Genomic DNA, 15697 nt, shown 5'->3' on the forward strand with positions numbered 1-15697 from the left:
AGAGAGAGAGAGAGAGACTCACTGTTATTTGCATTTTCTCAGATAGAAAAATTGAGACCCTGAGATAAACCATCCAAGGTCATAGAGCACAAAAGACTCTAGATTCAGAATTCGTCCAGAGCCAACTCTTGACACCCTTCAGGATGCTGTCCCTTATGGTTCCTTGTTACTCTCACCGGCTTCTAGCTGAGGACAGTCATTACTGACAAACCAGGACCTTTGAGCACAGTGTCCTTCAAGAGATAAGGGATGAGAGCCAGGCTGCTAGATTTGTCTCTCTTTCCTCTGCCATCTCTGATGGGGAAACTGAGGCTCAGAGAGGCCAAGCCACCATCTCTCTCCTACAGTTAATGTGGTTGGCTCCTGCCGTGTTCCACATGGGTAGGTGGGCCTGACCCAGGCTTTGAGGTACTGGAGTGCTGTGGGAGCCATGGGGAGCCGTGGGCACCTTAGTGACCACACTACCCTAGTCTTCTCTTCCTGAGGGGTCCTCTACCCTCCAACCTCCCCAGTTCCCCTCTGCTCCTCATTGTCTCCATCCCCTGAGATCCCCATACACTCTCAGCTCAACAGTGACCTCAGAAGGGGTCCCGAGAGGCTCTTTTCCAGAGCACAGCCCCTTTTCTTGCATCTTTGGGTCCATGGCTGCTGGAGTCTTGTTTTCACAGGGCCAGCAGGCTTTGTGGCTAGCCTTCATCTTGCTCTGGGACAGTGGAAAGAGTACCAGGAGGAATGATTGGATGGATGGGCACAGGCCTGGCCTCTAGCCTCCCTTACACAGGTGTCCTTCCTGGGGGTGGGATGACCTGAGCTCTCAGCTGTGGACTGAGGGGCTGTCAGTCGGCTGAAGGACTGGAACTCATGGACAGGGCCCCGCCTCTTGCAGCACAGGGAGATACGTTGGGGGTCTTTGAGCTGACTGTCCCATCTGTGTCCAGGACCTCCCCCTTCCTGGCAGACTGGGTGTCTAGTCCTCCTTCTTCCTTGCAGGTGGAGATGGCCCTAGCCCCATCACAGCAGAGGCCAGCGCTTAGCAGATGGTCCAGGCCGAGGTGGTGAGCTTGTGGGCGTGGTTCTGAGATCTCCCTTGCAGGCTGAGGGTAGGTGGGGGAACTTGGGAAGAGGCTGAGTTTGCTGTGCTTTCTTCAAGAGCCTCCCTCTGCAGGACATGGGGACAGCATGTGGTTGTCAAGCTTTGGCTTCAGGTTCAGGGCAGACTTGGGCCTCACAGCTTTGAAGCAAGTCTGTGTATGTGAGCCAGGCCCTGCGGGCGTGATGGGGCTGCCTCTTATTTGGTGAACAGAGACTAGGGAATGCTGGGAGCCAGGCAGGACACAAGCCAGGCAGGTAGGCTTCCTCTCTGGTACCTTTCTCCTTTTGTGCAGTTCTACAAGGCAGACTGAGGGAGGAGGGACACAATGTGGAGGACATGGGGAGGGGGAACGGGGACAGTGACAGTGACGGCTGGCTTTTCTGTGGGTGTCTGGTTGGTGACCTTTCGGAGGAGTGGATTCAGAAGTGACTGCTATTTGTCGAGGCGCAGTTCAGAGACATCAGATGGAGTTGCTACCTCTGTGAAAAATGTCAGGCCCCTGCTGTCCCTGACTGTGGAAAGTGGATGCAGCAGGACCCAAGCTGAGATCTGACACCCCCTGAGGAAGTGTGTCCTCAGAAAACGCTCACATGTCTACTCATTTGTGGAGATGATAACCAGTGACCTGTGTGAGTGTGTGTATGTGTGTGTGTGAGTGTGTGTATTGTGTGTGAGTGTGTGTGAGTGTGTATGTGTGTGTGAGTGTGTGTGTGAGTATGTGTGTGTGAGTGTGAGTATGTGTGTATGTGTATGTGAGTGTGTGTGAGTGTGTATGTGTGTGTGTGTGAGTGTGTGTGAGTGTGTGTGAGTATGTGTGTATGTGTGTGTGAGTGTGTGAGTATGTGTGTGTGTGTGAGTGTGTGTGTGTGTGTGCATGTGTGCATGTGGTAACCAGTGATCTATTAGTGTATGAATGTGTGCCTGTATGTATGTGTATATGTACCAGTGTGCCTGTGCATACACATGTGTGAATGAGTACATATGTGTGCACCTGTGCGTGTGCACACTGTCTTTCTCCCTCACTGGACTCCTTCATCAGGGTTTTGTGGAATGGTCGGAGTAGAAAACAAGGTTTCAGCTATTTTCTTCCAAGAAGTATTTTTGGGGAAACTATGACTGAGACAATAAAAGAACTGGCACCAGGCTGGGGTAGGGTCCGAGGATTTGGTGGCTCTGATGCCTGGCCTTGCTTCCTCTCCAGAGCAGCAGAACCCTTTGCTCCTTGGCAGGATCACCTGAGGGGCTGAGCCCTGGTTGCCAAGGCCCTGCTGCTTCAAAGGCACTCTTTGGCTTCTGCCCCCAAGGCCATCTGTATAGATCAAACCCCGCAGAAATTTGTCACACATAGGTTTGCCACAGGCTCAGCCTGCTAGAGCTTCACTGTGGTCTCCTGTGCTGCGATGTGCCCTGATGTCCTGATGCTTAAACTCAGGCTCCAGAGTCCCTCCCTGCCATTTGAAGTGTGGAATAAACCCAGAATTTCTTGAGCAATAGCTGGTACACAGCAGGTGTGCATGGTTTACAGGAAGTGTGCAGGGTACACAGCAAGTGCTCATGGTACACAGCAAGTGCTCATAGTACACAGCAAGTGTGCATGGTGCACAGCAAGTGCGCATGGTGCATAGCAAGTGCACATGGTGCACAGCAAGTGTGTATGGTACACAGCAAGTGTGCATGGTACACAGCAAGTGTGCATGGCACACTGCAAGTGCACATGGCACATAGAAAGTATGCATGGTACACAGCAAGTGTGCATGGTGCACAGCAAGTGTACATGGTACACAGCAGGTGTGCAGGGTACACAACAAGTGTGCATGGTACACAGCAAGTACTCATGGTACACAGCAAGTGCTCATGGTACACAGCAAGTGCTCAGCAAGTGTGCATGGTACACAGCAAGTGCTCAGCAAGTGTGCATGGTACACAGCAAGTGCGCATGGTGCACAGCAAGTGTGCAGGGTGCACAGCAAGTGTGCAGGGTACACAGCAAGTGTGCAGGGTACACAGCAGGTGTGCAGGGTACACAGCAAGTACTCATGGTACACAGCAAGTGCTCATGGTACACAGCAAGTGCTCAGCAAGTGTGCATGGTACACAGCAAGTGCTCAGCAAGTGTGCATGGTACACAGCAAGTGCTCAGCAAGTGTGCATGGTGCACAGCAAGTGCACAGGGTACACAGCAGGTGTACAGGGTACACAGCAAGTGCGCAGGGTACACAGCAAGTGTTCATGGTACACAGCAGGTGTGCATGGTACACAGCAAGTGCTCATCAAGTGTGCATGGTACACAGCAAGTGCTCAGCAAGTGCGCATGGTGCACAGCAAGTGCGCATGGTGCACAGCAAGTGCGCAGGGTGCACAGCAAGTGTGCAGGGTACACAGCAAGTGTGCAGGGTACACAGCAAGTGTGCAGGGTACACAACAAGTGCTCATGGTACACAGCAAGTGTTCATGGTACATAGCAAGTATGCATGGTACACAGCAAGTGCTCAGCAAGTGTGCATGGTACACAGCAAGTGCTCAGCAAGTGCGCATGGTGCACAGCAAGTGCGCAGGGTGCACAGCAAGTGCGCAGGGTGCACAGCAAGTGCGCAGGGTGCACAGCAAGTGTGCAGGGTACACAGCAAGTGTGCAGGGTACACAACAAGTGCTCATGGTACACAGCAAGTGTTCATGGTACATAGCAAGTATGCATGGTACACAGCAAGTGCTCAGCAAGTGTGCATGGTACACAGCAAGTGCTCAGCAAGTGCGCATGGTGCACAGCAAGTGCGCATGGTGCACAGCAAGTGCGCAGGGTGCACAGCAAGTGCGCAGGGTGCACAGCAAGTGCGCAGGGTGCACAGCAAGTGCGCAGGGTGCACAGCAAGTGTGCAGGGTACACAGCAAGTGTGCAGGGTACACAACAAGTGCTCATGGTACACAACAAGTGTGCATGGTACACAGCAGGTGTGCATGGTACACAGCAAGTGCTCAGCAAGTGTTCATGGTACACAGCAAGTGCTCAGCAAGTGCGCATGGTGCACAGCAAGTGTGCAGGGTGCATAGCAAGTGTGCAGGGTACACAGCAAGTGTGCAGGGTACACAGCAGGTGTGCAGGGTACACAGCAGGTGTGCAGGGTACACAGCAAGTGCTCATGGTACACAGCAAGTGCTCATGGTACACAGCAAGTGCTCATGGTACACAGCAAGTGCTCATGGTACACAACAAGTGCGCAGAGTACACAGCAAGTGTGCATGGCGCACAGCAAGTGTGCAGGGTGCACAGCAAGTGTGCAGGGTACACAGCAAGTGTGCAGGGTACACAGCAGGTATGCAGGGTACACAGCAAGTGTGCATGGTACACAGTAAGTGCTCATGGTACACAGCAAGTGCTCATGGTACACAGCAAGTGCTCATGGTACACAACAAGTGCGCAGAGTACACAGCAAGTGTGCATGGTGCACAGCAAGTGTGCATGGTGCACAGCAAGTGTGCAGGGTACACAGCAGGTGTGCAGGGTACACAGCAAGTGTGCATGGTACACAGCAAGTGCTCATGGTACATAGCAAGTATGCATGGTACACAGCAAGTGTGCATGGTACACAGCAAGTGCGCATGGTACACAACAAGTGCGCAGAGTACACAGCAAGTGTGTATGGTGCACAGCAAGTGTGCAGGGTGCACAGCAGGTGTGCAGGGTACACAGCAGGTGTGCAGGGTACACAGCAAGTGTGCATGGTACACAGCAAGTGCTCATGGTACATAGTAAGTATGCATGGTACACAGCAAGTGTGCATGGTACACAGCAAGTGCTCAGCAAGTGTGCATGGTACACAGCAAGTGCTCAGCAAGTGTGCATGGTACACAGCAAGTGTGCATGGTACATAGCAAGTGCTCATGGTGCACAGCAAGTGTTCATGGTGCACAGCAAGTGTGCATGGTACACAGCAAGTGCTCAGCAAGTGTGCATGGTGCACAGCAAGTGTGCAGTCAATGCTGGCTCTGGCTGTCTGTCTTTGATAGTGACTGGCCAGGGTGCACATCCAGATTCCTGGAAGCTTGGCCTTGTGGAAATCCTGAGACTCTGGGGAGGAGCCAGGTGCAAGTCCTGCCTCCCCAGCTGTGGTGAGGAAAGGGACCTCTGGGCCCTTGGGGGAGTGTGTAGAGGGCGGCGGCCGAGGAACATCAGAGGCCTGTGGTGAGATCAGGCTGTGTGCCTTCCTGCAGGAGGCTCTGTGGTCTCCAAGGATCACAAGCTGTCACCTAATAAGAGCCTGCCCTGCCAGCCATCTCAGCAGTTGCTCATAATGCCTTCTGCAGTGAGCCACAGAACCTTGTCTTTAAAGAAACTGAAGCCCAGAGCCACCAGCAGGGGCTGCAACCTTTAGGGCTGGAGGTCAAGGACAGGACAGGGACCTTCATATGTCTCTCGGATGCCCTTTGAGGGAGACTGAATCTCCAGGAGCACTGGCCCACTGCAGTGACTGAAGTAACTCTATGAGACCCTAGTACCTGGTCCCAGTGCCCCAACCCAGCCTGGCTCCCTCGAGCCCAGCCTCATCTGAGTAAGTGGAAGGGATACACAAACCCAGGCCAGGCTGTGGCTGGTGACCACCACCATTGTCCAGCGATGGAATTAAACACCAACTGGGGTAGTTTTGGATGGATGCTAAATACAACAGAGATGCCAGTGGGCAGAGAGGTCAGGATCCCTATGGCAGATGCCGTTGATGGAAGGTGGAAGGTCTTGATGCCATAGTCTTTGCTGAGTGTGGTACTCTACAGGAGGAACAGAGAGGACCTATGCCTGCCATGACAGCTTACCCACAGAGTCTGGCTCTGTGGTCCATTTCCCTGCATGTGCTCAGGCTTTCCCATACTCATTCTCTGGGCTAGAAACCCTTCCCTCTCCTTCCCTCTTGCCTCTTCATACCCATGGGTCCTTGCATCCTGCCCCCTTTGTCTCCTCCTTTCCCTTGGCTCCCTCCCTCCTCTTCCTCCCTTGCCTATGCCCAGCACTTGTGGTTTGGCTGAGCATCTCCACCCCTGTCCATCTTTCTCCTCATCTCCCCCCACTTCTCTCTCTCCTCATCCCCCATCTTCCCTCCCCCACCCCCCAGGGGAGGTAGAGCTGTGCTGCTTGCAGCTGACCCCGCCTCCCCCCGACCCCAGAGCTGGTGTGGCAGGGTGTTCCGGAAGGGTAGGTAGGTCCCCAAGTCCCCAGAAGAGCTGCCACAGAGGGGAAGATGGTGGGTGGTGGGGACAGTGGCTTCTCCAAGGACTCAGGGACACCCTGGGGGCGACTGGGAATTCTCTCCAGAACACCAAAAAGTCAGTCCTCTTCAAGCGTGCTGCTGTTTAAGGGGTTATCTTTACTTGGGATGTTTACAACATCCCTATGAATGAAATTATATCCCTATGAATGAAATTTCCCAGGGCTGGTTAGCTTTGTCCATGTGACACAAGCTAGGGCCATGTGAGATGAAGGAACCTTAACTGAGAAAATGCCTCCGTAATCTGCCTGGAGGCAAGCCTGAGGGCATTTTCTTGATTGATTAATTAATGACTGATGCAGAAGGCCCAGTTCCCTGTGGGAGTGTCTTCCCTGGGTAGGTGGTCCTAGGATGTATAAGAAAGCAGGCAGAGTAAGGCACGAGGAGCAAGCACCCCTCTGTGGCCTCTGCTTTGAGTGTCTGCCCCCAGGTCCCTGCCCCAGGTTCTTCTCTTGCTTTCCCTGATGGACTGTAACCCATGAGCCAAATAATCCCTTTCCTCCCAAGTTGCTTTTGGTCATAGTGTTTTATCACAGCAAGAAATCAAGCTAATATTACCCATGAAGAGGGGGTGTGTGCTTGTGGACTCCAGAAGGTTCACTTCAAGCCTAGTGCAGAGAGATGTCCTGTGCAGTGGAGGTCTGGACCACAGACTCACCTTGTGGACATCTGACAACCTGAGTCTGGGCCTGAGCTCCCAATTCAAACGTCTATCAGGAAACCAAACACAGCCAGTAGACGCACACATTTAATATTTCTCCGAAAAACCCCTGAACCCGAGAGAACAGCACAGCCCACTGTCCCAAATGTGCAGCCTGGCGAATTTTTGTAAGCGACACACAGCTGGGTCCCCAGGGTCTTGATTAAGAATAGAATGTGACCTGAAGTGCCCTCTCTCTGAACCCCTCCCGGCTGCCACCCTGCAGAGACCCCAGCCTGACTCCGGCAGGTCGATGCTGTCTCCGCACTTGATATAAATGGAAGCAGACAGTTCGTTCTTTTCCGTGTCTGGCGTCTCTGGCCCCATGTTCTGCGGATTTATTTTTATCTTCAGTCCAACCATCGCAGGTTTCCTGAGGCTGGGAAGGTTCCCACAGACGGATGCTTTGGGTGCTGATGGCTGGCTGACTGAGGGAATGACCGGCTGACCAACTGGCCTCAAGGGATGATGGGTGGGTGGCTGAAGCTGGGGCGGCAGCTGAGCCAGGAAAATGCTCGATTGCCATGCAAGCTGAGCCTGGTGCTTCTGATCCCAGTGCTGGGCAGGAGACAAGGGTATCCCTGGAGCTGGTTGTTTAACTTATTTGGTGAGTTCTAAGTCATTCGTAGCCCTTGTGTCAAACATCCAGATGAATGGCACCGGAGGACTCCTTGTCCCTGGCCTCCACACTGACAAACACAGATGCACACAAGCACAAAGCACACAGGGGAATAAGCACACACAAGAACAAGTATACTCATGTGACCACACCACACACACACACACACACACACACTCACACACTCACACACTCACACACTCACACACACTCACACACACTCTCATACACACTCACACACTCTCACACACACACACACACACTCTCTCTCTCCTCTCTTACACACACACACACACACACACACACACACAGTCACGCAGACACACACAGCCTGCAGGACTGATCAGGAGTTCTTAGGCCTACTATAACCTCCATCACACTTAACTGGCACATGATGCAGGTGACATGTGTCTTGGAACGTGGAGAATATCTGCGGGGAAAATTGCTTTCATAGGACACAGAACCATCTACAAAGTTCACCCTGCACAAAGTGGTCACTTGACAAAGCGGGACTTGGCATTACATGTGCACAACAGCTCAGGGTTCTCATTACCTATTCTCAACAGCATCACAGCCTGCTTGCTTCCTTTCTCTCTCTCTCTCTCTCTCTCTCTCTCTCTCTCTCTCTCTCTCTCTCTCTCTCTCTCTCTTTCTCTCTCTCTCTTCGTGACAGGGTTTCTCTGTGTAGTCCTGGCTGTCCTGGAACTCATTCTGTAGACCAGGCTGGCACTCTGAAGTTCCCGTGCCCAGTCACCTTGACGCCCCCTCCCCCCACCCCCATTGTTTCTGTCCCGGATTCACTTTCTCTGGGCATTTCACTACTGAGGCCCCGGGACAGGAGGTCACTGTGTTTCCTTGTGTCTTGTCTTAGGTGCTTACCACCTGGACATGTGTGTCATTTTTTTTCCCCTCTTCTTTTGGCTTCTGGTCACTTTAAGGCATTTTATTTTTAAAGAAGTGAGAATTGCTGATGGGTGTGAAAAACACTCATCTCCACCCTTTCTCATCTCGCCCCCCGCCCCCACCCTAAGGGCAAACATTCAGAATTAGTCTTCCACAATGTTCTGCTTTTGAGTTGGGAATTGTTTGACAACAGGGGAATCTACAGTTCCAGGTGACTCGCTTTGCGTCTTGAGGGGAAGGCAGAGTGAGACCTGTGTCAGGGAAAATCATCTTCAGGCAAGTCCGCATCCCTAGGGCAAGGATACCCACTGAGGGCTGTGGTCTGTCACTTCTGCAGTCAGAGGAACCTGAGGGCTTAGACGCCTGGTGTTTCATAGTGTCGTCATCCTTGCTCTATCACAGCAGGATGGGTTCTTCATCACAAAATGCGTTTAACTCACTCAGAAAGGGAAGCCCAAGGTGGCTTGCCCGGTCTGTGCAGTCTTTGGGGAGGGGACCCTTGTTGGCATCAACATGGCGGTGGCCAGTGGTGCCAGTGCACTGAGAAGATGCAGGTCGAAGATCCAGTGGTCAGGCTCATTCTTCCCACCAGAAGCTGTATTGAAGAAACTATCAGGGTTCCTCAGAAACTACATGGACTGCTTCCTAGGGCTGTGCCTCCAACACCCGCTCCCTTCCCCTAGGCCCCACCCCTCACAGATCTATCACCTTCTGACATCACTGCCCTGAAGACCAAGATGCCAACACAAGACCTCTCTGGGGTGTGTGGAATTCTTTTCCAGTCCATGACATCTGGAGATGGTGGTGTCAGCAGAAGGTGACATGGTGGCCTGGGTGGACAGCTTCATTGGAGGGCTGTTAGGGTGAGGAAGGGGAAGCCAAGACTCCTGCCTTGCCTGTGGGGACACTGGGGAGGGATAAAGGGATACTGTATGGGAGGAGAGGTGGATGCTGGAAGAAAGGGACATTTTTGATGTGTTCAGTTTGAGATGCCTCAGCAGGAGACACCAGAAAAGCACTTGGGGGTATATTTATTTGAGAAAGTATGAGCTGTTGTTTCCGGCATATTTAATTTGCACCCCGCTCAAAAATCGAAACAACATTCAACAATGGAGAGGGGTTTCCTACTATTATGAACCAAATTGTTCGGCTTCCTTTTGTTAAAAAAAAAAAAAAACTGGGGCAACTGCCTTTGAATCCACTCTGGAACCCAGACTTGCTTTGACCTTGTAGCCTTCCTCCCGTGGCCTCCCAGGTACCCAGGATTTTAAGTGTGCACCACTAGGTCTGCCCTGTTTTACTGTCTCTTGGTTTGAAACATCTTAGTTCATTCTCTGTTGCTGAGACACGGTAACCCACGTTGGCTGTGTTATAGACAAAAAAAAAAAAAAAGGTTTACTGAGTTCACCATTCTGGGGGCACAAGGTAGAAAGAAGGGCTGTATCTGGTGACAGCCTTTTTGATGACAACCTCCTAGGGTGTGTCAGGCCACCACATGGGAGACAGTGTGTACAGTGGTGTCTATCTAGTCTCTCTCTCTCTCTCCCCACAAAGCCCCCAAAGTCAGCCAAGGGGCAGATGACTTTGCCTGATTCTCGACATTTCCAGATGCATGGTGGGATTGTGTCTGAATACCTCACAGTGAGGACTAAGTTCCAGCACTAGTATGCAAGGCGACAGGCTGTGTCCCCAGCACAGCAGAGAGTGATTCCTGTTGTGCCAGCCAGAGGTGTGTTAGGCCTCAGCACCATCTTGGTGTCTTGCCAGATTTGTTGGTTCAAGTTCTGAATCTGCTCATAGTGTGTGTGTGTGTGTGTGTGTGTGTGTGTGTGTGTGTGTGTGTGTGTGTGAAACATGAGTACCACAGCAGGCATGCAGAGATCAAATTGGGGGAGTTGGCTCTTTACTTCTGTATGAGTTCTGTGTGCTTAACTCAGTGTCAGGCTTGGTGGCAAGCACCTTTATTGCTGAAGCAGCTTGCCAGGCCGCGGGCTCCAGTCCTTCATGTTAGCTATCTTCTAAAACTAGAAAGAGACTGTTCTGATTAGCCTACACCTCCGACTGGACACAGCCTAGAGTTATCTGACAGGATAAATGGCAGCTGAGGGGCTGTCTTAGCATGGGTTACTTCTGTTTACAACCAACAGAACCCCTGAATAATCTCATGAAGGCAGGCAGGGTTGAAGGACTCGCTCCCACAATGTCCGCTGTGACAGGAACGCTTTATTTCTAAAACTTTTCGTCGTTTCCAAACTCTAAACTGTACCAAAGCCCAGGAGTACTCATTTGGTTTGACACAAACGATCATTTGGGGGACAAAAGTTCCATCAAACTGACATTGGCTCCTTAGAGCCTTTCCTTTAGTGTGTTTAAGTTTCAGTAAAAATGGCGGGGACCAGAGAGATGGCTCATCAGCTAAGAGAACTTCAGCTCATCCACTGGACTTCAGTGCCCAGCATCACCATGGCACCTCACAACCATGTGGAACTCCAGTCCCAGGGGATCTGATTCGCATTTTCTTGGCCTCCCAGGGCACTGTGTGCATGTTTCACACAGTCATACACACAGTCAAAATACATGCATGCATTCTTTAAAAAAGTTTTTTGTTTTTGTTTTTTTGTTTTTTTGGTTTGTTTTTGGTGTTTTGTTTGGTTTGGTTTGGTTTTTTGAGACACGGTTTCTCTGTGTAGCCCTGGCTGTCCTGGAACTCACTTTGTAGACCAGGCTGGCCTCAAACTCAGAGATCCACCTGCCTCTGCCTCCCAAGTGTTGAGATTAAAGGCGTGTGCCACCACCGCCCCGCTAAAGTTTTAAAATATAAGTGAATTGAACTTTGTGGGGCTGCGCAGACCCTGCCCTCGGGGTGGGGTTATATAATGCACAGTGTGTAATGTGTAGTCTCTGAAACATGATCACTTCAATATCTCAAGCAATCTCTTCTGGGGCGTTGGGTGCCTGAAATGCTGCCTCCCTGGGGCAGCTGTCCTGTTACAGTGCCTACGTGCTGGTCCTCCTGGCTTTCAGGTTGTGTTCAATTGTATTTTCTTATAAATCAAACACAGGCGTTCCTAATTGGTGTTAGGCTGAAACGTACTCAAATTGGGTCTGTTCTGAGTCCCTGATCCAGTTCTGTTTGGCAGCATTTCGGAGCCTGTTCATTTGGACTGACTTCAGTTAGAGATAGGTTCATTACTGAAACGATGTCAATATCACACACATGGGTTTGCTAGCCGTGTCTGGACCTTGGAAATGCTATGGTATTTTACAGGGTGCGGTGACATTTATAGGCCTGCTTGGACACCCACAACGAGGTGGCTTTCCATAGATTAAATGTCAAATTTGCAATGGTCCAAGGTAATTGAATTCTGGAGCTCTGTCCACTTCAATTCTCTACTGAGCCATTGACTTGGGGCCTGGGTCTCATTAGGTGCTAGTGAGCATAGGACGGTTTGTCTTGTGCCAGAGGTCAGTCTGGAGCCCAGGCAAAGCAGGTGGGGGGAGAGTGTGGGGGTGGAAGCGTGGAGTAGTGAAACAAGACACCCAGAGGGACAGCTCGTGTTCATTTCTTTAAATCCAAGCACATATGTGGCTAGTTGATGGATAAGTTATTGCAGACAGACAGTCTGCTGGCTAGTTTCATGTCATCTTGACATAAGCTACAATTGTCCAAGAAAAGAAAATCCAATCGAGAAAATGCCTCCATAAAATCCAGCTGCAGGCAAGCCTGTAGGAGGTTTTCTTAGTGACTGATGTGGGAGGGCCCAGTCCTTTGTGGGTGCCACCCATGGCCTCATGGTCCTGGGAGCTATAATGAAAACAGGCTGAGCAAGCCATGGGGAGTGCTAGTAAGCAGCATCCCCCATGGCCTCTGGATCAGCTCCTGCTCTGCATCAGGGTTCCTGCCCAGTTTGAGTTCCCTCCTTGGCTTTCCTCAATGGACCATGACCCAGGATATGTGAGCCAAATCAACCCTTCCCTCCCCAGGTACTGCTTTTGGTCATGGTGTTTCACCACAGCAATAGAAACGCTAAGGCAATTGCAAGGGTTTCCCAGATTTAAAGACATCTAAGCAGGGCCTGGGAAGACCCTGAGCCAACATGTGAATCTGAGTTCACATCTAGCACCGTATAAATTCTGGACACTCTGGTGCATACCTGTCATCCCAGAACCGGAGGGAAAAGGGTATCAACAGAAACAGGAGGATTCCTGCAGCCTTCTAGACACCATAACCAGCCACACTTGTGAGCTCTCCCTTCAGTGAGACATCCTGTCTCAGAAAGTGAAGTGAATAGCAACTGAAGAAGAAACCTGACACCCAGCTCTGGCCTACACACGGGCACACTCACAATCACATACAAATACAACTCACATATACTCTACACAACGAAAACACATCTAGATATTGACAGGAGCCTGACCATAAGGCTTGGCTGCGGGCTGAGTCTCTTGAAACTTTCTCCTCCCAGGGACTCTGGGTGAGTGAGGAGGGCCACACCCATGTTCCTCCTCATGGGTGCAAACTGGATGCAAGCATGGGGTGAGCCCAGTGATGGTCACTGCGGACCCCCTGAGTTTTCCTGAAGGTTTCACCATGCTGTGATCCATTTATCTCTGCCACCACCACCTGGTTACCGGGCTATTGGCTAGTGGATGCTATCTTCACCAGCCAGAAATAAATACTCTGGTCTCCTGTTAGTTGGAAGTTGAGACAGATTCAAGAGCCCTCCCCCTTTAAGTTGGGGTTCCATGTAGCTCAGGCTGACCTCAAACTTGCTACCTAGCCAAGGGTGACCTTATACCCGTTTCTTCTGCCTCTCAAGTGCTGGCATTGCAGGTGTGCACCACCACAACTGGTCTGTAGAGTGTTAGTGGTCTATACAGTCTATTCAGTGGTCTCTACAGCTGTGGGGCTTTGTGCTTGCTGGGAGAGTGCTCTGACCATGGAGCTCCAGCCTCAGCTGCAATCCCATCTAACTCTGTGGGGTTTTTCAGTTGCTCAATGGCTTTGGGGCACACAGACAACAAGAAGGCCACTCCCAGATGCAGCTTTTGATTAGGAATTAGAACAGATACCACCATCCCCACGAAGGTGTGTACTGCCTAAGGTGTGTATGGAAATCCATGGAAACATGATCTTCAATCTGCTGAAGGGGAGACGGGACAAACTGGTGCTCTTCTGGCCTCTCGCCTTCACTGTGGGGACATCTGATCACAGGGAGGGATGTGTGCTTCTTCAAGGGCAGATGCCTTGCCTGCAGAACTGACTGCGGTGCCAAGACCCTGGATGGAGCCAGGGACAGGCTTGTCCAGGCATTTGATTGTTCAGTCTACATCAGGCTGAGTGTCTGGAGGCTGGGGACATCTCCAGAGCCAAATGGACCACATGACTGCTTTCCCCAGAGATAGCTGGGTCAGGAGACAAAAGACTGGACCAGGAGGGCAAAAAATGGAAGCAGTGTGCCAGCTGCCTTCCTGTCCCAGGTGGCAGCTTGAATTTAGAGTTATATCACGGAGGAGGGTAAGGACCTGGAGTCAAGGTTGAAGTGGCACATTCCCTTGGAAGCTGGAGGGGGTGGCAGCTTCCTCTGGTGGGTAATGGTGAGTTCTGGCCATCCTTGGCTTAGAGATGTTCTCCTCCAATTTCTGAGGTCACCTGGCTGCAATGCAACATGTGTGTGTGTGTGTGTTTTCTTCTCTTTGGGAGGCTCAAAAGCCCAAGATGAGCTCATGTTAGTTTAGCTAGCTGCATTTGCAATGGCTTTATTTCTAGTTAAATGCATGTTTGAAGGAACTGAAGGCTTTGACAAATCTGTTTGGAGGGTGGGGCATGGTTCTACCTACTAGTTGACATTCAACCTGACATTTCCATCTGCAGCTCTGACACACACGGTGAATGATGACCATGGCTGCCATACTCAGAGGTGGGTTCGCCACCCCAAAGGGCTGTGCTCTTGGGAAACCTGCCCTCCAGGCTGGGGAGCCTAGGAGGCTCCATACATTGGAGGAAGTGTGTGGGGAGATAGAGCAACCCCACCAGGAGCCCCAGTGTGGTTTCTGTCAGAGTTTGGTCTTAGCTCCAAGAGGCTGGCTCTGGAGGGTCAGCACCTTGGAGGTCAGGTAGCTGCTGGCTTTAATCTTTCTCTGGAGGCTCTCAGAGAGAAGAGAGTCCCTCCGTGGCAGAAGCTTGTCTTCTAGGCTCCTGGATTGGGAGGCTGCCAGCCGTGAGCATATGGGGATTCTCTGAAGGGATTCTGTCCCTTGGTATTGTGTGCCCAGCAGCCATGAAATCCACTTTGGAGAGTGATGGAGGGGTGGGGCCCACGTTGAGGACTGGGAGAGGTCCTTGTATCTCCTAAAGAGGAGGGACTTCAGCAATGGCTCTACCAAATGAAAGTTCTCCCAGTCTCCCAGGCAGCCATGGAAGAGTGCAGATAGGAGGAAGACACACATACCACTGTGGAACAGAGGACGGACCATCAGAATAGAACAGAAGGTTCGGGCTGTGGCTGAGTACTTGCCTAGCACGAAGGAGGCTCTGGGCTTTGCCCTCCGCACTGCATAAATTTGGTTTGGTATTTTATGTCTATAATCCTAACACTTGGGAGGTAGAGGCAGGAGGATCAGAAATTCAAGGTCAGCCTCAGCTACCTATTGGTTTCATGCCAACCTAAATTCCACAAAACCCTACTTAGGGAGACCAGAAGCAGCTCCCACAGTGACCCCAAGCTCTGCCTGGCATGGTTTTGAGGGTGCAGCTCACAACATCTTGTCACCTGATGTTTTTCCTCTTCGGTCCTGAGGGGCAGGTGTCCACAGGGTGGGGATGGCCAGGACGTTGGATGGGGCAGCTGTGCTCAGGAAACTCAGGAAGGGACTTTGGGAAATCCACTTGGTGGCCCTGGCCTGCTTTCTGCCCTTAAAGCTGTGGACTTATAGCCCTTGAAGCATCTCAACTAGGAGCCTCAAGCTATCTCGTTCCTCCTGAAGAGCAGCTGGGTGTCTGGACACAGCGATCTCACTGTCAGGAGGGGGATGAGAGAGGTTTTCACAGGAGTTTCCTGGGGACTGAGCAACACACACACACATACACACACACACACACACACACACACACACACACACACACA

Source organism: Mus caroli, unplaced genomic scaffold (genome assembly GCF_978045245.1).
Source record: "Mus caroli unplaced genomic scaffold, Mus_caroli_1 scaffold_2, whole genome shotgun sequence".
Taxonomy (NCBI): domain Eukaryota; kingdom Metazoa; phylum Chordata; class Mammalia; order Rodentia; family Muridae; genus Mus; species Mus caroli.